General features: G+C 50.9%; 1 pseudogene; it reads right to left on the reverse strand.

The window, feature by feature from the left end:
• Nucleotides 1-1,260: 1,260 nt before the first annotated feature.
• Nucleotides 1,261-3,974, reverse strand: LOC136550205 (probable 5'-adenylylsulfate reductase 1, chloroplastic; annotated as a pseudogene).
• Between the last annotated feature and the right edge of the window lie 11,077 nt (nucleotides 3,975-15,051).

Below are 15,051 nucleotides of genomic sequence, written 5' to 3' on the forward strand. Positions count from 1 at the left end.
GTCGTGAACTATTTTAAAATTTTATGAACAAAAAAATACAGTTTCAAAGTTGATGGACCTCAATGACACCTCAATGAAAGTTAATAGACCTCCGATGCATTTTACTCATTTTTTATCATTATGTATCTAGATATAGTGTATATCTAGAAAAGTCAAAGTCTTATAATTTAAAAGAGAGAGTACACAGTAATCTTTGTCCAAAAAATTGAGATGACGGACTGCTATCGCACAACATGCGGTTAGATAGAACTCCCATAGTTTCACATCTTTTAGGTCATGATGGACATTTATATGTGTATTTGCCTGCAAATTGAAACCGTTAAGAAAAGCGATCTCACATAGTTTCACATATTTTAGGTCATGGTGAACACTTATTTATATATGTGTGTATTTGCGTGCAAATTAAAACCATTAAGAAAAGCGATGAGGCCTGAGACCCCCATGATAGCCAAATTTATTTAACGTGGAACTGATCTGACCAATTATATACTTTTCCCATTCAAAATTATAAGACGTTTTAGTTGTTCTAGATGTATAGTTTTGGCTATATACGTAGATGTACACTATATCTAGATATATAGTGAAAATAATAGATCTACTTATAATTTGGGATGGAGAGATTAAGCCATGAGAATAAAGAACTATATTTTTTTTTAAAAAAAAGGGAGGCAAGAATATTACCGCAAAGTTTACTAGAAGGAAAATGATTGACCTAGTTTTTAGGGAAAACGCTAGGCCTAAAACCAAACAACTTCAAAGACCTCTAACAATTATCAAAATAGGAGCAAATGAATTCTTATTGCACACTAATTAAGTGCATGAAGTAATGAAAGAAAGCGATTAAGAACCTAACATATAACGAAATGAGAGATATTTTTGGAAGTTCAGTTAAAAACCATGTGCAAGGAAACTAATTACTTGGAAAACCATGTGCTAGGAACCTGAAGCGACGCACAAGCTCTAAATAAAATTATGCAAAACCTTCGCTTTCTACTTACTGTCTATGTTGACAACCAACATGAACAAACAAGAACTCTCAAAACTTCGATTCTTATTTGATTATCTTATTTGATTTTCCTTGCAATACTCTATCGCCACTAGCTATAAGCACACACAAATAACTTCTCCCTCTGCTGCCAAATAACACAGGACCTCAGACTTCGGGTATACCTCCCATCATTCTGCAGTTACAAAAACTAGAGATGCAACACTTGCATCTGTTTTTTTGTTTGTCTGGATAACCTGCATCTTTTTTCCCCCCTGAACCCCCACCCTGTGTTTCTATCATCCCAATTCCCTCCATCTCCCTTTCTACGTAGAGCACCTAGATGGACACCGACACAACACGGTACAAGTACACACTGACAGAGAACGATGGTTCTCGCTCAATGGCGGCCTCACCGGAGGCCGTTGACGAAGGCGAGGAGCGAGTCGACGTCCCTCTTCTCCGACGGGTACTTTGATGGGCCTGGCGGTGCGGCTCGGGAACAGGAGCACGGTGGGGAAGCTCTGCAGCTGCAGCTCGGCCTGCGCGAACGGCTTCTGCTCGCCGTCGGCGCGGAACTTGGCCACCTTCATGCCGGACCCCGCCAGCATCTCGGCCAGCTCCACGTAGGAGGCCTCCATGGCCTGGCAGAACGGGGCACCAGGGCGCGTACAGCACCACGAGCCACGGCTCGGCGCGGTTCTCCAGGCGCAGCAGGTTCTCGATCCCGGCGCGGGTGAGGGACACCACGGCGGGGCTCTCGAAGATGTCGGGGGCGCCCGCCGAGCCGTTGCCGTTGGCGGACCTGGGGGCCGCCGCCTGGGCGTCCTTGTCGATGTTGCCCTTGTGGAGGCCGCACTCCTTGGCCTTGGCGTCCTCCCACCACCACCGGCCTTCCCGCTCGTGCTGCCCCGGCAGGACAGGCCTGGTGCACGGCTCGCACCCGATGGACACGTAGCCCTGCAGAGAGAACACGGACCCGGCAGGTAAGAGACTGTCGTCAACAATCGCTTGTTGCACATTTGGATCGGAAACAGTTAAATCTTAAGAACGAATCGACCGAAGCTGTGCTGCAAGTGCAAAATTAGGCAAAGAAGTTACTACCTGAGCATGCAGGGTGTTGACAGGGACGTCCATGGTCCGCAGGAACGTCCAGATGTCCTTGCCGTCGACATTGGCCACGGGGTTCCACTTGATCAAGCTACCAGCTCCGCTGTCCAGGCCTTCGAAGGAAGGATCAACCTGAACCAGGGGGATGCTGGCCCTGGTGCCGGGGGACTGGTCCTTCCTCTGCCCGGTGATCCAGGCCCTGAGCCCCTTGAGCGCCCTGCGCAGGGGCCGCACCTTGCGTACTCGGCAGCACTCCTGGTGGCCGTCCTCGTAGAAGGAGAAGAGGCCCTTGGTGCGCACCAGCTCCTGCACCTCGCTGGCGTCCGGGAACATGTACTCGATGCGGATGCCGTAGTGCTTCTCCACCTTGTCGAAGAACTGGTACGTCTCCGGGTTGAGCCGCCCCGTGTCCAGGCTGAACACCCGGAACGGACGCCCCGTCAGCTTCGCGTACTCGATCAGCGCCACGTCCTCCGCGCCGCTGCACGCACGAGACGAGGGGGATTGACGACGTCAGTTAAGCTAGAGGTTTGCCCGTCTTCTGATGTCATCTTACGACATCCTAGTGAAGCTATCCGAACCGATTCATACGTAGTACTCCTATCCTATGAGACACACATCCATGTCATGGCTGAAAGATTAGCATCCTACAGTGATTAACAAGGTGGTGGTTGCCTACACGACGAGTTCAGCAGCCTGCGTATTTACTTTGTCGTCTGCTCTTGCAGCTGCACTAAAACAGCACAGCTCCACGAGGAAATCTTGTATTGTGCCACTATCAGTTTTGGAATTAGGACGCCGTGGCATTTCCCTTCTAGTTTCGTCTGACAGTCAAACAGTTGGGTTGTTCGGTTGCGCGTGGGTGGTGGGCCATGATTCTAGCTCTGGTGTCTGGTCGAAAACACACAATCTTGGACACCAGGTTCAATGAACCAAGACGCCTCTGCTTTGCTCACTTGTCTAGATACATTGCTATGTGCAGCAAAGGGGCCTTCGCTAAACGCCTAAACCTGATTGGATTTGAGCATCTGAGGACCACAAACAATTGACTGCTAGTAGTCCCATACTGTTTCAGAGGCAGACAGGTCGGACCCATAGCCCAGTGGCCAGTCCAAATGATCGAGGCAACCTAGGAATCTCCACGGCCACACGTTCGGAAGATACCACGATGCCGCGAGCATACCCGATGCAGGTCGCCGCACCTAAACCCATTCCACAAGGAACCAGCGGTAACGGAGGCCAACGGGCACGCGCTAACAAGTACCCGAACCCGTCACGACTCACGAGTGGCACGAGAGAGGAACGTTGTGCTCACCTGAAGGCGATGGCGATTTCGGAGCCGAACATGGCCAGCGCCCGATCCATGATCTCCAGCGGCGACGCGCCCTCCAGCTCACGCGCCAGGGCCTCGTAGTCCACGGCCGCGAGGGCCGCCGCCTCGTCGGTCACAGGCACGGCCGGCGCAGCCGCCGCGGCGGAGGCCGCCACCGGCCGCCTCGCGGGCTCCGCCATGCGCAGCGGGCGCACCGCCCGAGCACGCTGGCCGCGCGCCGCCGCCGGAGCCACGCCCTACCTGCTGCCTCAGCGCGCCAATCCTCGCAGCTGCGCGGCCAAAAGGGAGAGAGAAATGAATGTTAGGGCGGTCTCAAGGACGCGAGGCCGCGCATTTCACTAGCTAAATCGTCGGATTCGAGCAAAAATTCTTCACAAAAACCCACGGAAATTAAAAGCCAAGCGCATCAAGAACGAACAAAGGAAGCCTCTCACCTTTGACGTCGCGGAGGGCGGCAGGGTGCGACGAGATGGAGGAGGTAGCGGAAGCCATCGAAGCTCTCTGGGGCTTTCGAAATTGAATTCGCAGCGGTAAGCGTTTGAATTCGCACCTGCGTTTTTTTTTTTCTGTGGCGTAGGGTGGAAGCGGGCGGGTGGTTTACATATAGGTCGGGCCGGCGGGAGGCTGGGTTCATCGTACCTGGACGGGTTTCCGGAGCGGCAGCGGGTGGCTCAAGGGACACGTGGCGGTTTCCGATTGGCAGGGCGCACGGGAGGCTTACTGGCCGATCGAAGCAGTGGCGTCATAGAAGAGGCCCGGCCTGTGCCGAGTGGGCGCCACACGGCAGTTGGTCGTGGCGCAGTGGTGATGAGTTGGCTGGTTGTGTGGCTGCCTCACGCTCGTTTGCCGCCCCGTTGAGATCCATGCATCCGCTGATCCGCCGCCGTCGAGCTCAGAAAAGAGGAGTCGAGGATGGGGAGCATGAAGAGAGTGATGTACTTGGATCTGACCGGAGAGCAGAGGGGCAACGCCGGCCAAGCCCCTGACGGTGGAGGCAGGTCATACTGTTTTTCTCTCACGATAAATCAGCAAACAGTACTTTTTAGCCTAACTTTTTAGCGAAGCGAACAGAGCTCAGGAAAGTACTGTTCGCTGATTTGTTGTGAGAGAAAAACACTGTGCCATGATTGATAAGCCAGTATGTTTTGGTGACTTTGGTTTATATGAAAAAAAAACTTCAGTTTCAGTGTTTTTGATTCGTTAACCCATTCTCTTGCACACATATTCGCATAGCTTTAATTAAGCTGATGGAGAAACTCTAATAAAAATCTTGCCAAAAAAAGATTTTACATCGGTGTGCATGGTTTATCGAGTACAGGAGCAGTGGACGAATGAGATGGTGTAAAGTTGGACGCAATGGCAGGACCTAGCGTCCAGCAACCTTGGGTGCCTGCTCAGGCTCCAGCGCATGTGTACGTTGATGTATTTGTCAAGTGCTGATGCAACCTTAAAAATACGTGGTCTCTTGGCTGGTTTTGGTTCGCCTGAGCTGCCTTCAGACGACGGGTCCGCTACGGGTTGGACGCTATAATAAAATCATTTATCATATATCATAATGTTCTATAGGCGCCTCATATACTCGAGCTACCGATGTCTTAATTTCTCAGGGTCAAACATATTTGAAATTCTGTCTCCTCGTACTGTACTACGGGAATACTCCGAGCCACACCGCCGGCGCATGCATCCCGCTAATCTGCCGCACAGAAGATCCCAACATGATCTCTTCTGAGGTCACTAATCACGCGACCACTCACCCGACCCTGTCGTCAGTGCCGTCACGCAGCAGAAAATAAACCCGGCACGAAGATTCGTCGCGTCTGCGCGCCGCGAGCCTTTCCGCCGGAGACCCGCTGCCGTCAATGCCTACTCGTACTCGGCAGCTCGCCGTTGCCTGGAAGAATCCAAGACCGCATTCACTGTAGCTGCGCACCTTACGTTGAGACAGCACCAGATTCAGTCCCGATTGGCGTGGACGCGAGAAAGCGGCAAAGCGAGATGCGCAGCGGGCGATGATAAAGGGGAATAATGGGTCCGGTTCGTTTACGCTAAAATTTAATTTATACTGATGCTTAAGCTAAAATATTATAAAAGAAAATATTAGTTTTATAAATAAAAAGTAGCTAACAAGGTCGTGATAGATAAATATAAATTATTGAACCTCGCGGACTGTTCTTGCATGTGGCTCCTGGTTCTGGCCTGGGGACAGATCCTTTTGGGGTCAAAAGCTCGCCACAAGGGTCGCTTTACGAATTACGAATTACGCAGTGAGTGGTTGCGTTCGTCTTTTGCGAACACGTAGCTTTCATGACAATCTAGAATGGGAAATCATCGAGAAGAAGTTGCACCGGAATGGAAACTCTGGAGCAGTACTGCTCTTTGTCCTCCGAGTTTTTGTTTGGACGCAAGATCTAACGTATTGAGGCAGGTCATCCACCATTTTTCGTTTTCCCCGCTATTTGATGTTATAAATCTTTATGATTTTCTCTATAAATTCATAGAATGACTTATAATTTGAGAATGAGAAAGTACTATTCAAGGACGAGAAAATGTTAGAGACAAAGGTATACGTTGATGCTATAGATGGAAATGGGTCGACCCCGCCCTGGCCTTGGACCTCGCCCCATGGCCTCAAGGCCAATTTTAGAGGCCATGGGTCCACCCATTTTCCCTAGATGCTATGGTCTCGATGGCCCATTGCGTGGTATGGGTCGGTCCAAATAATTTTCTATAATCATTAACTATGACTACTATCAATACTTTTAGAAAAAAAGATATAAGATTAAATATTATCACAAGAATATGTTAAGATTATTAGCAATGCATCAAATTAAATAAGTTTGCAAGTGAACCATGATTTTATTTTTATCAATTTTCACTTCCAAAATATGTTATTTCTCACTGTACTTCCAAGCACAAACAATCTTACAAGTTATGACTAATCGTATTTATTCAAAAAAATTGAAGAACACCAATAAATTAAAGAAAAAGATTATTAATATGATGAATAAGTTGACCCATGGTACCTATGGGTCAATAGGTTCTGGCCCTACAGAATTTAGGGCCAGCACGTATGACCCATTAGCTCTATTTTTATGGGTCAGGTCAACCAACCCAATAGGTCGACCCGACTGTTGACGAAATTTGGTTGACAGTCTACCGAGAGGTATGCCCACAGTAGTAGATGAATCGGTGGAGGTGCGCGTGAGGAAACCCGATGGTGACTGCAGAACGCAAGAGACAACGATTAGACAGGTTTGGGCCGTCAGCTTGACGTAATACCCTACGTCATGTGTCTTCGTGGATTGTATTACGTATGATTCAATGAAAACGAGGGGGTCCCTACCCGCCTTATATAGCCTAGGGGTAGGTTTACAGATCGGTTGTGTCGGTGTTTCGGATCACCGGCTAGTAAATTTTGTGATTTACGCGTCTGACCCAGATGGCTGTGCTCGGAAGGACACAAGGGTTTATACTGGTTCGATCGAAATGTCGCTACGTCTAGTTCGAGGCTGCTCGTGTTACCGGCACCTGTTTGTAGTAGGGGTTACAAACGGGCGAGAGAGGAAGAAGATCCCAATTCTATGATGGAAGGATCGAATCCTAGCTGTTGAGGCGCTGTGAGTGTTATGTCTTAGAGACGTCATGCCTTAGAAGCATTGCCCTTCTGGGGGTGTCCATCTTCCCCTTTTATAGACGAAGAGGATGACACAGGTTACATGAGAGAGAGAGAGAGAGATAAGCGAGGAGGAAGAAGGCCCCCGGGGTCGTGGCGCCCATCATCTCATTTACGTGGGTCCCATTAGTCCTATAGATGATAATCAGGATGGCTTAACGTCGCGGCCCTATTCATCACTAGCGCTGTACGTGGGCGTCGTCAGCTGGTCGTGGCGCTCCATTCTGTCCCAACGAGCGGCATGGTGGGCAGATATCCCTGTCGGAGGCCGTACGGGTATTAGGTAGCATAGCGTTAGCACGCCTGAAGGGTCGAGATGGCGACAAGAGGTGGGTGAATAGTCATTTCTAAAACTTAACCACGTCGGCTAACCAAAACAAGTGTGGAATTAAAACTATCGGTCTAGCCAAGACTACACCCCTCTATCTATGTTCTCTAGCACCTTGCAAAGATCCTAATTAAGCAACAAAGGTGTCGGGCTAACTAGAGCTCACCTAACCAATTCTAGGAGCAAAGTCACACAAACCTATGCCACTTGTATTTCAAGCAATAAGGGGGCTCCTACACATGCTAGTAAGCAAAAGCATAAATCCAACAAAGCTCACTAGCAATGCTCAATAACAAGGCAACCAATGTCAAATTAGAGAGCGCAAATACTTAGCTACACAAACTAAGCAAAGTGACTAACAAGGTTACACAAACCAAATTAGCCACGCAAGGGAGCTACTTCTATGCTACACAAGCAAGAAGGTAACTAGTGAGCTACACAAGCTAACTAATTACAAGAGCAACTATACAAGCACAATGTATATAAAAGTAATCACAAGCATGTGTAAGGGGATTGCAAACCAACGGGAAGAACAAGGTTGATACGGTGATTTTCTCCTGAGGTTCACGTGCTTACCAACACGCTACGTCCACGTTGTGTCGACCGCTCACTTGGTGGTTCGGCGGCTAATTGACATCATCTGCCAAGCCCACACGTTGGGCACCATAAGAACCTACCCCGAAAGTGAGGGTAGCTCAATGACACACTCAACTAGAGTTGCTCTTCGTGGCTCCCGCGGGGCGAGCACAATGCCCCTCATAAAGCTCTTCTCTAGAGCACCGCACAAGCTTCTTACGGGCTTCGACGGAGACCACCACCAAGCCGTCTAGGAGGTGGCAACCTCCAAGGGTAACAAGCACCATCGGCTTGCAACTCGATCACCTAGTGTCCACTCGATGCAATCTCACTAATGCAACGCACTAGAATCACTACTCACTCGCAATCGATTCGCACTCTTGCAAGCACTAAGTGAGTTAGAGGGCATCCAAGCACTCCTACACAAGCCACATAGGCGTGAGGGTGCTAAGCAACCAGCCCAAGGCCAGCCACACACTTTTTTTATAGCCCCAAGGACTAAAATAGTCATTACCCCTTCACTGGGCAAAGCGCGTACTGACCGGATGCGTAGGTCATAACGATCGAATGCTAAAACCCAGCGTCCGGTCACTTATAGAGAGGTTCCAGCGATGTTTTTCAACGACCGGACGAGTCCGGTCATCAATGACCGGACTCTCTCAGCGTCCGGTCGCTCCTGGACACGCTAAAAACATTGACCGAACGCTGTGACCGGACTCGCAGGTGCTGACCGAACGCTGGACCCCAGCGTCCGGTCGTTTTTCACGCTAGTGTCTAGTCACAGACCTTTCAGCACTAAAACGGCTATAACTCTTAGCTCCGAACTCCGATTTCAATGATCTTGGACATTTTGGAAAGCTTACTCAGAGGGCTACACATCCCACATGCATACTTGATCCAAATCACAATGGATCAAAATAGTATTCCAATCCAAGGACCATCCTATAGTTTGGAGTACATGGAAAAACATTTTTCTCTTCTCTAAGTTGATTTACGACAACTCTAACTTCTCCTTTGCAAATGTGCCAACACCACCAAGTGTGCACCACCATGTGTATGTCTGTTAGCTTTTCACAAACATTTTCCAAAGGATTAGCCACTCAACTTGCCACGCCACTCGATCCTAGCGATGATGCAAAGTTAGATCACTCGAGTGGCACTATATGACCGATATGCAAACAAGTTTGCCCCTTTTGATAGTATGGCCATCTATCCTAAACCTGGTCATCAACTTCTCTACACACCTATGACCGATGAAATGAAATGCCCTAGGTTATATCTTTGCCTTGCGCATGTCATTCCATCTCCTCTAATGTCGATGCAACACATGCACCAACATAATCAACAATGATATGATCCACTTCATATCATCACATGATCATATTGGTTCATCGATCTTGACTTCACTTGATTTTCACCGTTGCCTTCATCCATCGACGCCAAGTCTTGCTCGAGCTTCACTGCCACACGGTCCATCGCTCCAAAGCCTTGGACTTGCCCTTAACGCTTGTAACCGGCCCATCAAGCTAAGTCTTGTCTTGATCTTCTCCACCTTGATCACATGACTCAATGTCATGTCTCATGTGCAATAAGCTCCTTCATCATCACATGTGTGAGCTTTGCAACATCTCTAAACCATTTTCACCTTCACGGCATATGTTGCTCACACACATGTACTTGTGGACTAATCACATGTGTATCTCACATAAACACAATTAGTCCACCTAGGGTTGTCACTCAATTACCAAAACCACACAAGGACCTTTCAACGCCCGACACTACTGGCGATGTGAGTCTTCAGGTACGGCCCGTTGTGGCCGCGGGTCACGTCAAGATGCGCATAGTCCCTTTCTAGGTGTCAGAAGTTCAACCCTGGACTCATACCCTTAGACCCATAATGGTTGGGGATGGTGTGGAATCTCATTGGATGAGGTAGAATCCCCCCTCAAGGGGTCGGACGAGGCAAAGCCCGCGCCCTCGGGGTCGGTCGAGGCGGACCCTCACCCAAGGGGTCGAGCGAGGTAGAGCCCACGCTCTCGAGATTGGGCGAGGTGGATCCCATGCCCTTAGGGTCAGACGTGATGAGGCTCTCACCCAAGGGGTCGGGAGAGACAGAGCCTGCGCCCTCGAGGTCGGGTGAACCAGATCCCGCGCCCTCGAGGTCGGACAAGATAGAGCCCATACCCTCGGGGCCAGGCAAGACCAAGATACGCTCTTGATCATCTGAGGGAGTTAGCCTTCACGGCCATCAGCTTCCTTCTTTTGGGTATCCCTAATCCTCATATACCTGACTATAGCCCCTGAGCCTACAGAGGAGTAGGATACTCATTCGAAGGCTTTTGCAGACGGAAGGATTCTGAGAGTTTTGACTCCCTTCATGGCCTATGGGATGTCATGGTAGGGTTGTGATTCCTCTCTGTTATGATTAGACTCCTCAGGAGCATGCAGCTATGGAGCTCAGGGGGGTCGAAAAAGATTTCTCTTGATTCCGATCCCTCCCTAGGATCTGATTGATCTGTCATTGATATGCGACCACATACTCAGTCTCTTTACAAGTCCAACTTCCCTGAGCCCCCGCTCATTGTAGGGGTCTGGTCAAGGGGTTAGCTCATCATGTAATCATCCTCCCTCACGCATTTTTTTGATAAAACGGAGGGGCTGAGCCGTGTCATGTTTTCCTCAATAGATGAATCATGGTGCTCGGTGAGCTGTTAACGGGCTAGTCTAAGTGGTGCCTCGGCTTCCCATTTGTGGGGGTCTGGCATGGGTCAGCTAGTGACTGACTCCAAATTCCTGACGGATAGTCCATATAGTTCTTGGTTCTGTTCGACCGGTCCCAAGGGCTCGTCGCCTTTCTTCGAGAAAAAAACTATGGATTATGCACCAACCAAGACTCAAACATGGGTTGGGATGCCCATGGAGGGCCCATCCCTTACCACCCCTCACTCTAAAGGTGTCCTAGAGCGGTTGTGAACCTATCGGTGGGCTAACCTTCGAACTCCTAGGCCTTAATGGGCCGTTGGAGCGTTTTTAGCTCCGTATCCCTACTTACCTACGGTGGTTTTTGGCCCATTGAGGGGGCGAACCGCTGTCCGGTGCGCCCTTTGAGGAGCTACTAGGGGTGGCGTGTGCATGATTCCTAGAGAGGCAAAGTGATGGCACATCAATCTAGGCGGGCGGTTGGCCTCCTACTCCACCTTCCCTTATGAATAGGGGCCTTTCCCTTCACCTTTTGGTATGCGTAACCATAGCCTCGCCTCTCTGCTTCTCCACCATTGATGCCCTCGATCTATTTCTATCAGCAAAGCCCTCATTCCTCTTCCCCTATTTCCATGGAGTCATGGTACCGCTCCGATGTTACCCATGCTCGCATGGAGGGCCTCATCAAGCGTGGCCTTCTCCGTGGGAGGACCGACGCAGTGGTGTGGATTGTGCGTGGCCACAAGGAGGCACCGGTGCCGCCCAACGGCTACATCGTGTCTTTCATGCCCTTCCATGAGCATGGATTCGTGATCCCCCCTCCCCCATTCTTTCGAGGGCTACTACATCACTACCAGATTGAGCTACAACACCTGAACCCAAATGGGATCTTGCACATTGTGGCCTTCATCGCACTGTGTGAGGGGTACCTAGGAATCGAGCCCCACTTTCAAGTTGTGGAGGTACTTCTTCTCCATCTCCCTGTAAAAGAATAAGAAGAGGGACGCACCGGTGGTCATGGGATGCGCAAGCCTCCACCTTCGGGGGCACCGATCGGTGGAGTACATACCCTGCCAACTCTCTAGATCCAACAAGGGATGGCATGTGTTGTGGTTCTACATGAAGAACGATGCCGCCGCCCCTTTTTTAGATTTCACCGAGTGCCTAATTGAAGAGGCGCAGCTAGTGTGGTGGTGGGGGCCTCCCAAGAAGGAGAAGAGGAGGCTATGCGACCTTCTTGACGCCATCGTGTTCCTCAAGGACCGTGGCCTTCATGGGGTCGGTGTCATCAGGGCATACCATGTGAGATGGGTGACGTCGTAGATGGCGCGAGTCCTCCTGTGGTATGGGATGACGCCCTATGCCTAGCTTGACAAGACTACGCTTGCCCAGGGGCTGCTCCACGATAGCAAGGTTGCGCAGCACACCAAGGCAGTGATAGATGAGTCTGACGTCATGTTCCCTGATCCTAGGGGCACCCTACGATGTGGCTAGATGCGGGCTTTGTCGAGCTACCGACGGGATTGGGCTTCGGACCTCCGTTGCCCCGCTACCAGAGCATGCGGCCTTGAGGGCGATGAATCGCGCCACCGATGAGAAGAATAAGAAGGTCAAAGATGACAAGAAGGTGAGGCAGCGGGTGAAGCTAGACCGAGGAAAGTGGTGGCAAGGCTCGCATGATGAAGAGGAAGAAGAAGAAGAAGAAGAAGGCTCTGGTTCCCCCGTCTAATGGGATGATCTGGGTGGAGTGGAGGAGGACCCATCCTTGCTAGTAGGGCCCTTCCCGTGGCATGCCATAGGGTAGGAGGGAGAGGGCACACCTTAGCAAGAGCAGGAGGGCGTGCCCCTAGAACCGGACAATGACCAACCATCCTGCTTGGACTGGACCCCCTAAGCAGAGGGAGGGCCCAAAGTGGCAACACTGCCGACAAGGCATAGCCGGGGTTGGGTGGCCTGACCCCAAAATGTCCTCGCCCAGTGGTGCCGAGGTGAGTTGAAAAACTTCTTTGTCCTTCCACTTTGATGGATTTTCGTAGTAGACTGACCGTTGTATCCTCCGCAGCATTGGAGGAAGTGGGATTCACCTAAGGCTCGCATCAAAGAAGACCCTCGCCATCTGGCAGACGTGGCAAGAGACAGCCAGCTCTGTGCCGAAGGTGAGTGGAAGCGATGCTGGGGGGTCGTGGCATCGACCGAAGGGGTGTAGCCGGTGGGTGCGTCCATAGGGAAGCAGATGGAGGAGGGCGTGTTTAGGGCACCCATGGCAGGTGAGGCATGGCTAGGTGTGGCTGTGATGTTAGAGGCAAGGGGCGGAAGAGGGCACACCCAAGGCACCCTTAGCGGCAGTGGCGATGGGGCAGGCCACTGCGTCCACATGCGCCCACCCCTCTGCTGTCGGAGGAGCTGCCCCTACTAGAGGGTTCAACATCAGCCAGGGTTGGTGCAGAGCCATCCTAGTCTCTGGTCTAGGTGGGTAGTGACCCGCACGCATGGGGAGGATCCCTGATCTGGTGGGCGGACCCATAGAACCTAGAGGCGACACTCCTCGCCCTCGACGACGCTATGGAGGAGAGGGAGTGGGGAAGCATCCACATGGAGGTTGGGACCATGGTTAGCACCCTGACCACCGCATTGGGTTCACTGTGTGATGTTGTCACTCCAGTTGGCTAGGTATGAGATCATCATGCTTGCGACACTCATTTTCCCTTTCCGTGCTTCTAGGACTTGTTCTCTATGCAGGTCCTTATGGGTCGCAGCCGGAAGAAGTCCCGATTCCCTCATTGCGAGAGGGGTGTTTGGGACCGCCTTGCTGAGGAGACACAGTGGAATGAGGAGCTAGCCACACAGCTCACTGCCGTCTGCTAGGAGGTGGCCAAGCTTGCTCCCGCCTTCTTGGAGCTGGCCGACCTCCAGGTCAGGGAGAAGGACGCCCGCGATGACGCCCGTGAGGCCGGAGAAAAAATCATGGCACTGATCAAGAGGGAGCACGCAGACATAGTGGAGGCCGAGCGGTTACGGAATGAGAGGGAGGACTTGCTCTGGGCTATGGAGGAGCTCCACACGGAGCATGACTTGGCCTACCAAGAGCGCACCGACGCCCAGTGGCAAATCCTCCTCCTTGAGGGCGAGCTTCAGGGGGAGAAGGACCTAAAGATCACGCCGAGGGCATGTTCGCCTGCCTCACCATGGAGGTTGGCCAGCGGTAGGATGAGGTCCGGCGCTTGGAGGCCAAGGTGACCCTATAGTGCAGCGAGGTGCGCAAGCTTCGAGCGGACATGGATGATAAGCCACTAGTTTCCTTTGTCATCTTTCTTCATGGAGCCCATGGTTGTCCTCTTGACACGGTGGGTATGTGACTTAGATAGGTCACAACAACAGGCTCGGGGTGGAGGTGACAAAGAGTTGTGGCCTAGAGAAGGAGTTTGGTGAAGTGAAGGCCTCCCTCCTGAAGGAGAGCGATGAGCACGACACCCTGCGCGTTGCCATTTAGCTGGTTTGTGACGACCTCAAGCTAGCCCCAGCGTAGGAGACGAGCTCACTCGTGGCCCGCATCATCTGAATCATGGATCAGGCACACGAGATGGCGAGGGACGCTCTCCGCTTCGGTGTTCATCAGTCGTTCATGATCGCTCATTCTCATTATGAGAATATCGATCTAGCGACGATGAGCCAGGGTTTCATACCTGGCTACACCGAGGTTGAGCTAGAGAAGATTGAGGGGTCGGTGGCTCCCCTAGTGCAAGACTTATCTACCAAAATTGAGGATGAGGTCATCCCCCCAAGGGGTTAGGTAGTTAGATAGGCCAGGCGGCAAATTTGTAATAAATAAACAAGTCTTTATCTTTTGTTATGGTCGAACCATCTTTTGGTTCTTCATCCCTGTTTATGTATAAAAAGGTTAATGCCTTCTGACCCTTTCTGTGATTAAGGCTATAAAGCTCGAGGTGATGGTGAAACAACTCTAATTACGCTGGTGAGCAAAAACACCATAGCCGCTGGGGTGTAGGTTTCTTGCAGTCTGACCAGTTTTACTCAGCGCTTATTTCCATGGCCTTTGCTTTTAGGTCTTAACATAGGAGAGGGTTGGGCGTAGAGAATGTTTTTAGGTAGGTATACCCCCATCATCCCCTGAGTGAGGCCCAACCCCTTACCATTGCTAGGGTCGGGTGTCACTAAAGATCGAGGAGACATGATGGCAAAACCAAATAGAAAATGTACTCGCATTTCGGAAGCATTGTTCTTAAATTTTGCAAGTACATGCATAGGCTAGGCATTGACAAAGACTTTGCTATCAATGGTCTTGAGTTTGTAGGTACCCAGTCAGTCGAACACGCGACTGGTCGGTG

This window comes from Miscanthus floridulus, chromosome 4 (genome assembly GCF_019320115.1).
Source record: "Miscanthus floridulus cultivar M001 chromosome 4, ASM1932011v1, whole genome shotgun sequence".
NCBI lineage: Eukaryota > Viridiplantae > Streptophyta > Magnoliopsida > Poales > Poaceae > Miscanthus > Miscanthus floridulus.